We start from the raw sequence: 16,357 nt of genomic DNA on the forward strand, positions 1-16,357 counted from the left end.
TTCCTTAATTATTTCATGAATAGATTTTGCTATTTTTATATTTTATTCAGGCTTTTATTTTTTTTCTATTATGCATTCTAAATAAATTGAAGGCGGACAAGTTTTATGCCCCTACTCGTCTGTGATCTGCTTAATTTTAGAGGAATTTTTATTTAAAAACAACAAGATAATCACAAACCAAGTAGTCAATTCAAATTTCGATAATTATTTGTCATGCGATAATTTATGATACGAATAGAATAATTATGTACTTTCAATAACGAAAGAAGTCATAGATAAAGATAACTACAAAGAAATATAACGGTGTTATGTTCTTATTCTACATAACAGTATCTTGAGATAAACATCTTGTACTGTAGCACGAATGTTATCACAATCTTAAGAATATAAATGTAATTATTTCTCTAATTTAGTAACTTTTGTTGTCCTCATTATTGTGTTAAAACATAAAATAAATAATAATTTAATTCAATTAATAACTGATTAATAATTAATTCAATAATCAATTAATACTAATTAATAATTAAGTAATAATTAATTATTTGATAAGGGGTATTGATTATGGATAATTAAACTAATTATTAATGTAATTAATAATGATATAATATAAATTCAAAGGTCAATCCTAAAGATGACTAAAACAATACATGTTTAGAATTAACAGATTATTTCAATTTCTCTATTATATTACTTTGAAAGTATAATTATTATTCATAAGAAGATATTGCCTGAAGGTAAGCTTTCTCGTACAAGTAATATTCTTTATCAGCATTCAAATAATCACAGATAAGATTTAAAGTATTTACAAGTGCACACATTATCTATCTCGCTACCTATGCGTGATAAAGAGTGATTTAAAATCCACGGATTAAAATATTATATATACACAAATAGAAAAATTCTCTAAAAATTATAGTTAAAATCATTGTGATTTTTTTTCAAACACTAATTTTTCAAATATGTATAAAAGTTTAAAATTCAATAAACGCGATTATCTATTCATTAGTTGCGCTTATAATAATGTTTTTGTAATTACATACTTTAGATAAAATATCATATTAGTATACATGTATGTAATTCGTAATTAATTTTTAATTACATTTTTTAGTAGATAATACATTTTATTTTCTAGTAATGCTGCTTGTAATTAGCGGGCCCTCTTTAATAAATTCTTATATTTAGAAGATAGTTATACAAAAATTAAAATTTACTTTGACCAAAAATACATATCTATAATTACTAATAAAGTTTAAAACATTTAGTATAGAAAATGTGCAAAATTCACATTTTTCAACTGTATAGCATATATATTTCTAATACTGCTGAAAAACGTCTGCATGATGAATAAAGGATGGTGGTCGCCAGAATTCCAATCACTATTTATTTATTTGGGCCGGCTACAACGAGACTGTATACATGTATGTGTGTGTGAGTGTATGTGTGCCTGCCATTCGTCTATTTATTTACGAGCGTTGCTAGGTCGTCCCTTTCCTACGTAATATTGGATACAGAGATATTTTTTCGAACCCTTTTATGAAGAGTAATTTGGGAGAGGGTTTTATACCGATATCTCGGTTTCCTTCTCATCTTTCTTCATTCTTTGTAATTACGCAACAAACCCGCTTCTTTCTTCTGGCAGGTGCGAGAGATTATTTCATTGCAAACATAAAGTATTATAAATTTGGCGTTGAATACAAATATGTTTTAATTTTAAATTTTTAAGAAAATATAGCATAAATATATTATTTATACAAATTATTAATTATTTCTTAAAATAAAAAAATTCAAGAAAATATGTGGGTGACAACAATCATAAAATGGTCGAAAATTATATCAAAATATTAATTATTTATCGAAATAAAACATCGTATGATTTAATTAATCATAGAGACTTACAATAACGTGACTTGTTCTGTTCTTAAGCGGAAACGCAAAAGAAAATAATGTCATCTTGCGACATCTTAAAAAGATAAAAAAAAAATAAAAAACCCTCCGGGCATTTGTCGGTAATATAAAGCATTCCAATGTCCCTTGTCATATTTTTACTACTCATATTTCATATTTCATAAATATAAAATATGAATAGTGTATTTTACTTTGAATAGAAAAGATTCAAACATTTTTCATGTAAATGAAAAAAAATGTCTCTACCCGAGAATATTTAAAAGTAAATATATTACAAACCTTTATAATTGTACAACTTATATCACCACTCTTTTGTACAGTCCATCTAACGTACCATTTTCAGTTTCTCGCTCCCTGCTGATTTCATTTTGCGTTATTCTTTTTCCTTTTTTTTGGATCTCTATAGTTGTATAATTCAACTTGTACCTAAGTTTAACTTCTCATAAAACCCTTTTTTCTTATGTACACAATAGAAGGGTAAGTTCCTATTCAAATACTTAATAAAATAGTTTTTTCCTATTTTCTAAAGAAAATATATGCTTAATTTATAAACTTCCATGTACGTTTTTTTTAATAGTTGCAGATTGTAATACATATTAAATAAATAGAATATTCTGTTATGTTATCGATTCTAATATTGATAAATATATTCCTTCTTTGCATTACGTTATCAAAAACGTAAAATAAATGATATTATTCGTAATACGCACATAAAGCGAAAATGCAACATCTTTGAGCTTACGTTCAATTTTATTAGTTATATATAAAAAAATTATATAGAAAATAGTCTGTAGAAATGTCACATTTTTTTACTTAATATAAAAAAAAAGAATATAAAGAATTTTGTTAATGCTTTTAAAACTAAGAAGCTTTTAAACTTAAAAGCGATTACATGAAGTATGGAAAACAAAATCTCTATTTTATTTTATTCTCAATTGTCTTCTTTTTAATTATTTTTTTTGCTACTTATGGACAAATCTGTTTTAAAAATGGTTATTTTAGAAAGTGACGTACGCTTTATGTATTAAATATCTTTAAATGCATATGTTGGACCTTTTTAATATTTAAAAATTTTTCTTTTTTAGAATGAGAATTCAAAAATAAAATTCTTTTTCTACACAATATCCTGTAGTACAAAATTATTTTTCTAAACCTTTTATAGAAGAAATGGAAAAAGAATTTTTCAGTTAATATATTTCAAGTAAAATTTACTCGAATAAAATTTTAAATCGACTAGAAAATCCGCCCTTAAAAGAAGGTTCGGATATTTTGGAACACTCCCTTTTATATATATATAAAGATATATTTTTCTATATTAAATATAACTCGTTCAAGATAATAATATAATTGGGACATAGTCACGCAATATAGATTTTGCCACCGCAGACTCTTCAAATTATAGTGGGGCGAGATGAAACAGACATTCCACGGAGAGACCGCTGTTTGTTCTGGATATTTGCGACGTAATCCCACGTAGAGACATCCAATTAGTTAAGCATCGAAATCACCATCAGGCGACTCGGGTCCATGAAACTAGTGCGTGAAACCAAACTTCTCGCCGTTTGCAATATAATTCACACACGTCTGTCTCATTACGTTGATTGCACTTGCAATCCGAGTCGCCGATCAAGACAGGTACAAGGTTTTTAAGGAGATCCTAAACGTTTTTGAGAAGTCTGTTGTTTCTTTCCTGTTTTATCGATAAAATGTGAGATAGATAAACTATAAATCTCCCAGGTAGCTGACGTCAAAATGACGTCATTTTGACATTTAATGACGTTACCTGAACTATTTATTGGCTATACGGATTGCTTTTTACCTGAAATTAGAACGCTTCGCCCTTTGTTAATATCAATACTTCAATTTGTACAGGAAAATATTTATCAATCTGTATAGTCTCATATATATCTTGATTACAGAATTATGAATTCTAAGAATTCCTATCTAATCTCATATTTTATCGATAAAAAAGGAAAAAACAATAGACTTTGCAAAGACGTTTAGGATCACCTTAAAGTCGCTGAATCAAATTATGACATCAGAATTTCAAAATTCAAAATAGATCTAAAATATATATATATTAATATAACATTTTTGATCAACTTTAAATAAATTGTTATTTTTAAGTGAGCTTTTTAACAAAAAGTTTGAAGTCTGCCATTTATAATAACAAAATTCAGATACATTTTGATTTAGCAATTTTAATCATTTCTGTAATTTTAGATAAAGGGGTTAAAGTGACATATTCGGGGGATGCAATCGCCAACAATTGTATCCTCGAGGTACAAAGTATAATGGACAGTGAAAAGGGAGCAAGTGCACACGACGTGCAAGCCGGCAGTAAAAGTAGGCAGAAGAAGATAGTAGAGGGCTATCGCGTCAAAGTTGCCGCGCAGCAACTAATAAAGCTTATTCTCACCCTCCGTTTTCTCTTAATCTCTTTCTCTAGAGGAGTTGCAACATGTGGCGACCGGCGCTAGGCACCCTTTTGTATTTTTCTGGCTCCTAAGGGCGTGTTTCGCCTCTCGACTTATTTCATCTTCACCGACGCCGCAATGTCATTTATTTTATCTCGTATTTGAGTAGAATTTTAAAATAAATTGTTATTTTAAAAGAAAGATTCGGAACTTATTGCTAGATAAAACAACTAACCCCTTCTAATAATTTTCGTATCAAGGTTTTTAAGATCGCTGAATCAGAATACGATTAAAATTTAAAAATTCAAAATGGATAAAATATTAATATATTTTTGATAAACTTGAAATAAATTTGATCTGTCATTTAGAATGACAAAATTCAAATATATTTTGATTTAGCGACTTCAATAATTTTTGATATAGGACTTAAAGTGACAAACTGTAATTGAACGAAAGATTTTGTGTAAACATTTAAATTGTTTCAATTAAAAAAAATTTAAATATAATAGTTTAAAGGGAGAAGAATCCTTTCGGCGTAAAAATGTATGCTAATCAGCCCCTCCACACGCACAGCTGTCTCCTTTCAAGATTTTTATCTCTCACAATCGGTCAACCGTAGCGTAATGATGTGTGCGTGACGTAACGTGCGCGTGCTCTCGTGCATTTCTTCTTTTTTGGTGCCTCCACCAGATGCGCACGTGCGTATGCACGTTTTCCTTGCATTTCACGTCGCGCAAGTAAGCGACGCGATGAATCTATAGGGTGATCGGCAAAAAAGAAGAAAGGAAAAAGAAAGAAAGAGAGAGAAAGATGGAAGAGAGAAGTCACGCAAGGAGTATGAATGCATCTACGTGACGCACAACCCCTGTCAGTAGATTATCATGATCAGATCGTACGCTCTTTCGAGGAAAACGAGATCATGCAAGCCGCAAAATAAAGTTTCGGCCATGGCAGTGGCTGAGAGGGAATAAAAGCGAGACGTGACTGTGAAAGGAAGGTAGTGTATCGAAAGGAAGTAATAGTGTATGAGATGACACATTGTTTGTATGAAATTTTTGCGAGATTCTTTTTAAAACGTTCTCTCTCTCTCAAAATATTTATTTTTCGTTTATATGAAACATGCGTTTATTCTTTATATAAAATATGGAACATTTATCAAATTCAGAACATATGTTATATGTCACGAAAAATATGCAACCTACTTTTAAAATAATAAAGATCACCTGAGAGAGTAATTTAATTTAAGCGTTGAAAATTAAGGGAATGTATTTTCGAGTGTAAACAAAATTTATTTTTCAAATATATATTTTACTTTACAATTATTAAATTACATTTCAAAAAATTATTCTTAAATTATGCAATTCAAATAATTACGTATTATTATGACGGAAAAATTAAAAATCAAATTATCTACTTTTATTCTTTAAATTACTTTTATATTTCAAATTATTCTTTATATAAAATATGGAACATTTATCAAATTCAGAACATATGTTATATGTCACGAAAAATATGCAACCTACTTTTAAAATAATAAAGATCACCTGAGAGAGTAATTTAATTTAAGCGTTGAAAATTAAGGGAATGTATTTTCGAGTGTAAACAAAATTTCCTTTTCAAATATATATTTTACTTTACAATTATTAAATTTTTCAAAAAATTATTCTTAAATTATGCAATTCAAATAATTACGTATTATTATAACGGAAAAATTAAAAATCAAATTATCTACCATCCATTAATCACGAAATAAAATGTTAAACAAAAATAACTCGATCGTTACGTAAGTAATGTTTTTTTATTCGCTAATAATTCGCTGAGTGGGTTAATTATAAAGTATAAGCGCGCGCAAACGCGCGATGTTTTACTGTGATCAACCTAAGTGAAACAAGTTTCGCACTTATGTGCAGTAAATATCAACGGCAACGTATATCGCCGGAGATACATAACGCAAAATCGCGCTGAAAGCGCCGATATATCAGTAACGAAACGACGAAAGTCGTTCCTTTACGCTCGGACACATGTACTTAATTTAATTGACCCATAATTATACCTACTGATAAAGACTTGCCTCTGGCGTTTCTTCATACAATCGTGCGACTTGATTGAACAGAGCTGCACCGTCGTGTATTTCAATCGATATTACGTAAGTATCTAGTGATGAATTACGATCTGTGGATACATTAATTTCATAAAAAATTTTAATTCAAAATAAAATTTAAAAAAAAAAAACTAGGAGAACACATTAACCTTTTTTCTCTCATTTTGTACGCTTTCTGAATTTATTAAGCACATCTCTAAGGGATTTTCTCCTCTATTTTATTACAAAAGTTAGCGCGTAAAAGAGCACGAAGGCGTAATAATTTGATTGCCCGGTGCAATATCTCCTGATGCATCGTACATCCTTGGCAATTTGGCCTGCATTTGTCATCGCGACGTGATTGAGAAGAATCCGCGGGGCAAAAAAATCGGAAGCGATTAAACGGGGCAGCGCGACGAGGCATTTAGTCCCATTAGCGACGCAATGAAATCGCACACGGCTGAAAACCGCGTCACAATCAGCTGCGATCGGCCCGATGCAACGGTCCAATGCGCTCGCGCCTGCGCCGATCTTAATTACAATCGCAAATGAGACGGGAGCGGATAATTGCCGCGCATGTCGCAAGTCGCTCTACAATGTCGTTCGGCGAGTGCCCCTTCTTAACACGATATATAAAGAATATTGTGTGTGTGTGTGTGGAGTTGGAAAGTGCATTCCGAAACTTGAGCCGCTTGTTGGACCGATAACGATTTAATTGTGTACGGTATAATTAATTAACGCGCCGGTTCTCCCATGTCTGGGCATTAGAAATGTATTAGAAATACGAATTTAAATTTTACCAGATTATATAGTTGTATATATATATATATATTTATTTATATATAAAATTTCCTTTCGTCTAATTAGAAGCTGTTACAGCTTTATTTTTATACCACGTATAATTAAACATTTATATACGTGCTTTATATATGTACATACCATTCCTTTTCGTCTAACATAACACATTTCTTAATTGGCTATGTGTAATATAATTTTTGTAAGTAAAACTAAAATAATTTTACACTGATAAATTGATTACTTGGTTCACTTTCAACTAGACTAGAACGTCATACTGCATAAAAGAGAAATATATATAAGTGTACGATATATTAGGCTCCGTTCCCTTAATAAAAAATGTTATTTTATGAAAATTTATTTTTACATCCCTCTCTCTCTCTTTTTTTTATATATAGCATTACTGAGAGAATAAAAATAATATTAATATGGCCTACAAATATCCAAGGTTGATTCAATACACCGGCACCGTTAACTTTTATCTCGAACGGTCGCAAAATGCGTCACACAGAAATTATGTAGGATCTGCAAGCGTAAACTTTTTACGGTCACATTTTATTATCATTTACGCGAGCTAGAAGTGCTACACGTAAAGTGCATTCTCGCTGTAGCCTATCGATCAATGCGTTTCCGCGGATATTCTGAGCTCTGCATATGTGTGTGTGCGTGCATGTGCGACTTCCGCGCTTAACTAGCACTTATATTTAGCCATTTACCACGCTGTAAAGATTTCTCTTAAGCCGTCGTAAATTTTATGCAAACCATAATTAGACACGCGCGCACGCGGGAATTTCACTCGCGATCATCTGGATATTTGTATTTTATATTATCGATAAAAATTCGCGCGCATTTCGCGTTCCGCTAAATCCTGCCCGTCCCATTATATCGTCGTTATTATTATCCGCGTGTTGTTATTTATATTTATAGATACGGGCCGGACTAGATATAAAGCCCTCCGATATTTTCACGTCGTCGCTTACAATTCCTAATTAATCTCGAATGCTTTGTGTTTTAGAACGCCGACGTTCAATCGATCGCATCGTAATGGGTTTCTGTTAGCGCTTTTCTTCGCCATACAACTGCACTTGCATTTAATGTCTGTCGATACCTATTTTCTATAGGATGACGTATGCGTACACAGCCCCTACAGAACAATATATGTAAGTATCTTAAAATATATGTATTTTGCTTTAATGTATAATTATTGCATTTACATATCAAATACGACAGTTATAATGAATTAATTTAAAATGCAAGATAATTGTAATAATCATAGTTTAACATTTAATCTCTCCTGTAATCTTATTATCATAGTATTGCATATAAGTATTTATGTATATATGTATATGAGATGTAATATTATGTAATATATATGTGTCGTTTTTATCTTTATCTATATTTTTCGAATTCAAGAGAAAGAAGAGAGAGTAGGAAATAATAAATCGATTACATTATTTCCTGCTTTTTATTTTAAAAATATGAAGAATTATAGCAATTATATATGTAATGGAGCTACTTCCTAGTATGCATATTTATACTTTCGTAAGCAGAAATTGTATTTGTTAGACTGATATTATTAAAAATTATTTCTATAAAGTATATTTCCTTCTTTGCGTGATTTACTACATTTTATTATTTTTGAAAAAGTAACGTAGGCTGATTTATTTTCATTAAAATAATATTAACTTATCTTTACATTTTTTAAAATTAAGAAATATAACTAATGTTTCCTAAAAAATCTTAATATAATTAATATATATAGAAAAAAGTATCTAATTAACAGTACTAGATAAGAAAATAATACAAAATGCTAGAATATGCATTGCTTAATTTATATGATAATGTGTTGTAAAATTGCTATATAATAATGCTGTAAAAAATATTTAAAATAAGCTTGTTTTTATCAAGAATTAATTCATGCTTCTCGTACATAAAAAAAGCTTTTCAAGTTTTATTTCATGTAGTTTTATGAAATTTTTATTTAGAGTCTTATCTTCGCTCTTCTAGTATTACAAATATTTATTGTCTCATTATTCTTGTTTTATGGTTTACTATCAATAATCTTTTGATTTAAAATTAAAATTTATATTTTATATTTCACATTGCCTTATTAAGTTCTTAACGATTATATAATGTTACATTTCCTTGATTGTGTATTATTAGGCATTACATATTCAAAAGTAGTACTTGTGCGTATGTATTTTTCATCTAATATTTGCATATTTATTATGCAATGTTGTATCGCAAGTGTGGACACTTTTTGCAAATCAAACCCAACAGTAAAAAAAAAGAGCGATAATAAAGATACGGGGAAATAACCCATCGAATTTTACGCAGGCACCCTCTGATGTCTACTATCGTAAATCCTAAAAAGAGTTACACACGCACATGTATGGTCTATCAAAAACGATCCACGATTTCCGGGAATAACAGAAGACGAAGGTCTGCTCGTCTCGACCATTTTAAAACGAGGTTTATAGAGGGAGAGGAGCCAAAACTAGACCGAGAGAAAGAGAGGAAAAGGGCAAGAGAGCGAGGAAGAGAGAGAACGAGCCTGGGTAGGGCCCGGGTAATGAGTATAATCAAAATGGTTTAGTAGAAAGGCAGCCGCGAGCTATGCCTCACCTTACCTTAGCGTTGTATACGCGGCCCCGTGCATTTGAATTTGAATTTTGAACCAACTTTTGCCATAATGTTCATTGGTCACGAGACGCCATCTGGTGGACGAACAAATTAGGGGTTAGGTTGCTATATCTGCTCTTTTCTCTATTCGTCTCTAGCTATGCGTTATTGTTCGAAATAGGATCACGCGCTCTCTTCCGTCTAGCCATCCTTATATGTATGTATATGTGTATGTACGCTATACTGGGCGGTCGGATAGCTGATGTATCTCTACCGGCGTAAGTTCGCGAAGGTTAGGTCCTCTTCGCAGATGTTTTGCCGCGCCAGTTGCCTTTGCTGGTCCTTTTGTTTCAGCCACCGGCTTCCTTCCTTCTTCTGACGTGCCGATGCTGGCGGCGTTTTCTTTGACCTTCCGTTCGAGTCCTAAGGTCGCGGATTCATCCGAAGCCTGAGTAAAGTACTCTACTTATTTAGGTTAAGTAGATAAGTAGATGGCGCTTTAATTTTCGATTCGATTTTATATGTATTTTATCCAAATGTTCAATTTGGGAGAGATCATTCTTCAATTTTATCTAATAATAATGGCATTGTGCATATCTCAGATTTATACAGGATGTTTCAGAACTGGCGGAAAAGTTTTTAATGGCAGATTCCTGGTATCATTTGGAAACGATTTTTCCTCAGCGAAAATGTCGAGACACCAATAATTAAAGCAGTTGAAAATAAAGCCTTTTTCGGAAACTAAGCCTTGTGGAAATAAAATATTAACAGAAAAAACTATATTCTTCAGTTAATTTTAGGTAGAGTTTGCTTTAATAGAATTGTTAGTTATAAAGATACATAATAATAAAAATTGGGAACGTGCTAAAAGTGATGGCCTCCCTCAACATTTTCACTAAGGAAAAATCGTCTCCAAATTGATACCAGGAATCTGACATTAAAAACTTTTCCGTCTTTTCCAGTTCTTAAACACCCTGTATATACAACGTTATATAGTTCTTTGGAAACATTCTTTCGATTGCAATTCGATGCAATTTATATCAATGATGATTTTGTATAATTACAAAATTTGAAATATATATTTAAATTTCGTGTATACTTAAATCTTTTTAAGGAAATATATATTTTACAAATCATTAAACGCAAAAAAATTGAAATTGTTATTATAGACGAAGCAAAGTTTAATAAATTTTCTACCACAACTTCTTTTCTGCTACATTTAAAAAAATATATATTAATACTATCAAGAAATATAAGAAATAAAATCTAAACGACAAAAATTTAAAAAACTTTTCATACAATTTAAAAAAAACTTTTAACTAGAATAAAACTTAATCCACCTAGAATAGAAATTGTGATTCTAGAAATTTATTCATTACATTTGTTAACCCGAACAAAGAAATGATGCAAATTAAGGCAAAAAGTTACTTAACACTTTTCGGAAAAATTTTTTTCAACAGAAAAGTCCTAACTGATTTCTTTTAGCTAAATGTTATCCATTGCTGCCAATCGTGTTTATCTATATTTTTTTAACAAATTTTCATTTTTTTTTTAAATATTTTGTAGAAATGTTTATAGAATTGATTAATTCTCAATTCTAAATTAAATCGACAATACATTGCAAATGTTATGAAATACAAGAAATTGTTATCAGACAGTAAATTGTTATTATCACATGAAATTAATTATTATATTTATAGAAACTCTAGAAAATTATTTATACACAATTACAGTTATTAAACAATAAATGTGAATTTGCGATATTAATTACTTTATTTTAATTATGTTTAAAAATTTATTAATTGATGAGAATATTGAGCACATAGTGATACACGATATTGAATCATTTAATTGCGTTTCATAACTATTTTATATAATTTAATATTTATGTTTATAACACAATATCCATCAATTAATAACAAATATTAAGATTTTATTATATGTTTAGTATTTATTTTAAAATATAATATCAATCTTAATAATTAGTATAATAATAATAACATTAATAATATTAAACGTTGACCGCAATGAATATTAAATATCTTTTTTGGTATAAATTATAATTACATAACGAAATTTAACCGAAATAAAATAATACATTATATGTTTTAACATAATATAGCTGCAGCATTTCTTTAAGCTGCATTAAGATTTATACTTGGAAAATAATCGTAAAAAGAACATACTCAAAAAAACATCAAGAAGGGACGCAGCATCCCTTCATTGTAAGCATCAATTCATGATATAATGTTAAAAGAATCCCAAAAGGATCCTTCAGAAAATTATCTTGATTTAAAATTTAATTGACAATTATACATTGTCTAGTTAAGCTTATAGGGTAATAAAGTTTATAAGGTAATATGACTTTCATTAAAAATGTAGTACTTCATATTCATTCTGAATGAACGGAGCATATATGTTAAAAAATCAGCTTAGTGACTTATGACGACGATAAAAATAAATAAAAAAAGAACAAATAAAAAGATATAAATTAAATAATCAGGTAAAAATAATTTTTTAAAAATTCTGTTCTTAATTTTGAACGCAGCATATTTTCTTTACAATTTCTAATAAGAATTTATTTTCAGTTTCCACAACTTTTTGTTCTTATTATTAAAAGAAAATGTTCCAAATTCTGATCTTCGGCTTTCGCTGATCAATTATTCTAAAATGATTTTCTTTCGCGAGTATTCGATATTTTTTTTATTGCGGAAGAAATACGAAGCGAAAGGTAATTCGAGCAGGCGGTTAAACCCATAGATACGCGGAGCCCTTATACTCTTTAAATACTTAATAAGGCTCGACAAGCCCCCATAACCGCATGTTCCCTCTTACGGATTAAGACGCTCGACATGCCGCGGAAAGAAAGAAAAAGTATACTTACTCGGTTCATCGAATGTCTTCGCTCGCTCTTGTAAATTTAAGTAGAAATGGATGAGTGTACCAATATAAATGTTTGATTTATACGACGGTAAGACAAATTTAAATTAAAATTATCCTTATTAAATGTTATTTCCTAAAAATAAATTATAAACTAAATTTATTTTAAAATAAATTAAAATAAAGAAATTATAAAAATTAATTATAAAAACTAAATTTATTTAAATTTATATTTATTTTTTTGCACAGAACATCAAAATTATAAAAATATTCATACTGTGAAAATTTGAAAAGACTGCGACGATGGAAAGAATTTTCGTTCTCTATTGTTGTTCTTTGAAATATTTAATTTATCTGAATTTTTGAAAGAGTTCCTTCATAAAACTTATTCGCTAAATCTATGCAAAATTGTTATTAAATAAATGTTTTTATTAATTAAATGAGAATAATTATGCGTCGCTTTTGGTAAACGTCGCGATATTTAGTTCTGTTAACTTGATCTAACTGAATAAAATAATAATTAATTACGATAAATGTATCTGTGTAATATACATACATATATAAAAGATTTTTATAAAAAATATTTTGAAATCTACATATGTAATAAGATATGTTTTTCTCAGGTTTACTCGTTGGATTAAATTTCTGTGACCGAACGTAACGAGCAAGAAGTGACAATCTGATGGGATCGATCGACGATTTACAACGAATATTTTAATCGCACTGTCTCTCTTGGGCCAATACTTCTAGGACTATCGCATCCCATCCGGACTGACCGCATTCTCATCCGCGTGACGTCAGCATCGAAAAAGAGTCTTTTTACCGCGCGTAGAGGAAGCTCACATGAATTTGCGCCTGGCTACATGTCGTGGCGGCGACGGCCTTAAAAATTCCCGGTGTTCGTTTATGGCCGGCTAATTAGATTTTTATCTTCATTAACGGCCCGCCTGGCAAATCCAGTCTCATGAATCGCCGCGATTCACGCGTTTATTCTCTCTATGTGCGTACCGGGTGTCTCGATCGACCCGCATCGTCAGACGTCACCAGTATACAGTACTCTCCACAAGTTTGGAGACATCTTACATTTTACAGTTAAACAATCGTATGGCAGCGATCTGTGCAGATTTTTTGTATGAATAAAGCGTGAAATGTTTATATGACATTTTTATTTATAACAAATCGCTAGCATGTGAAGGGTACTGTATGCAATAAATAACAAATGTCCATTTATTAGACTGTTTTTCGTTTTTATCACGATTAATAATATTTCAAATAATATACTGATAAAAATCATCCCATTATATTCTTGCATGTTACAAATATCTAATTAAAAAATATTTATTTACAGAATTTTTCTCTTAAATTAAGAGAATCCTTTTGACAGATCTGTACAGATTTTTTTGTATGAATAAATCGTAAAATATTTAAATGACATTTTTAGTTATGACAGATCGTTGCCATGATTGTTTAACTGTAAGATGTAAGGTGTTTCCAACACTGTGTACTGTATATACATACATATATATATATATATATATATATATATATATATATACGCGTGTATGTCCGACCTTGAAACTCGAACGCGAAATCACGCGGTATCACATGTTGGATTTCCATTTTCAAGAAAAGGTTACGATTACATCGGAGTCCCGATTCTTTTATTGTGCTCCGTCGTACTCGGCTACGTTTGTCGACACATAAAAGAGGTACATAAGCACGAGGCGCAACATTCCGCGTATTTCAACGTTGAATATATTTCGTATATATTCCGCGATTAATTTCCCTTCGCACTATAAACACACACGTGTGGGCGCTAAATGAAGAGAACCAGTTATCCCCCTTTCGTTTCTCTCCATGCGACTGCTCCATTTCAAATCCTGGTTAATGCCATGGAGTGCGAGCATAAGTGGAGGAAAAAAAGGAAGTGGTTGCGTTTGGAATATTTTTTACGATCGCTTAAGAGAAATCTAATTTTCAACCATCTCGCGTGATTTATGTCACGCGATGAGGCGATTCTGCACGCAACATTTTTACGATTAATTTTGCATTATGTAAAAGTCACATTAAAAGAAGACAAACGAATACCCAATTCTTTGTTCGGATGAGGATTTTTAGTCGAAAAGAAGAAATATGCTTATGGTTGTTTCCGTTCACTCTTTCTGATTTCACATTGAAAAACGGTAGGATTTCCTTCTATATTATACCAAGAAAAGAAAACGCATGTGACAAAAGGAAAACTAACCAAGATTTACGTAAGATCACATCAGGTGGTCGGTGAAAAGGAATTTTTTTAGTAGCGGAATTTTTACAGTAGCGAGAAACTATTGTATTGAAAAGAGAGATCTTTTGAAAAAGAATATATTTTAAAAGTATAATTTTGCTGTAATTTTGTATAATAAATTTATTCTAATTGTGTATTATAATTACATAATTATACTATTTTATACAAAAAAATATTTATCGCAATAACAAAATTTATATTAAACATTACCATATAGAAGTATCATTCTGATTTACATAAAAAAAATAATATTAAGCTGTCATTAAATAAGCAGTATAAGATGAAGCGAGAAAGAATTTGTAAAATTATTGAAAAAATGAATGATTAAAGTTATAAAATATAAAGAAATTTTTTTAACAATAAATACTGATTTTTATCACAAACAAGGAGAAAGAACACAGTTATCTATTTCTCTCATACATATAAGTTTGCAAGATCCAAGATAGATCAGCTGTTTTACGTCAAATTAAAATAACTCAATATCGAAAAATTAATTTTGTTGCTTTCGCGATAGACCTCGTACATATTTCACTAAACTGTTAAAATTAACGTGTAAAATATCATTTAATTTCACGCTATTTGCAGCATTATATAGCTAGCGATAAGAATAATTTCAAAAAATTAATAATTGAAAAAATAAATGATTAAAATTATAAGGAATAAAGGAATCTTGTTAATAATAAATACTGATTTTTATCTCAAAAAAGGAAAAAGAACACAGTTATCTATTTCTCTCATACATATAAGTTTGCAAGATCCAAGATAGATCAGCTGTTTTACGTCAAATTAAAATAAGTCAATATCGAAAAATTAATCTCGTTGCTTTCGCGATAGACCTCGTACATATTTCACTAAACTGTTAAAATTAACGTGTAAAATATTTAATTTCACGCTATTTGCAGCATTATATAGCTCGCGATAAGAATAATTTCAAATAGAAACAGACAAGGTTGACATTACATCAACGCTAAAACACGTTGTCCGTAATTGCACGAAAACTAGAGAGATCGCGCGTAACATCTCTTATCGTATAATATCGCGTTATATCCTACGGGCATCACCTCACGACTGGGACCAGTCGATATAGCGTGTAAATCATCTTCTAAAACGTCCATAAAACGTTAAATCTCTCCTCTATATCGTCACGTAGCATATGAATGTCTAAACGGAACTCGCGGCTGTACTAAGGCGTGGTCGCCCGGTTTTACGACCTTCATTTAATTTCTGCACGCGTTTTACAAGCAAATTAAAAAGATCCAACACGACGTCGTTGCTGTCGCCAGAGGGGATTTAAACACGAGCGGAAGTTTTTCGGAATTTTTCGGGATTCGATTAAGCTTCGCGCCTTAACATATCTTGCAAATTTTATTACAA

The 16,357-nt window shown here is 30.3% G+C and overlaps 1 protein-coding gene across 8 annotated transcripts in view; it reads right to left on the bottom strand.

Moving 5' to 3' along the window:
* Ca-beta (Calcium channel protein beta subunit) overlaps positions 1–16,357 on the bottom strand; it is a 101,163-nt gene that overhangs the window by 59,654 nt on the left and 25,152 nt on the right. The window lies entirely within an intron of this gene.

This window comes from Nylanderia fulva, unplaced genomic scaffold (assembly GCF_048542155.1).
Source record: "Nylanderia fulva isolate GAGA-0341 unplaced genomic scaffold, ASM4854215v1 Scaffold12, whole genome shotgun sequence".
NCBI classification, from domain to species: Eukaryota; Metazoa; Arthropoda; class Insecta; order Hymenoptera; family Formicidae; genus Nylanderia; species Nylanderia fulva.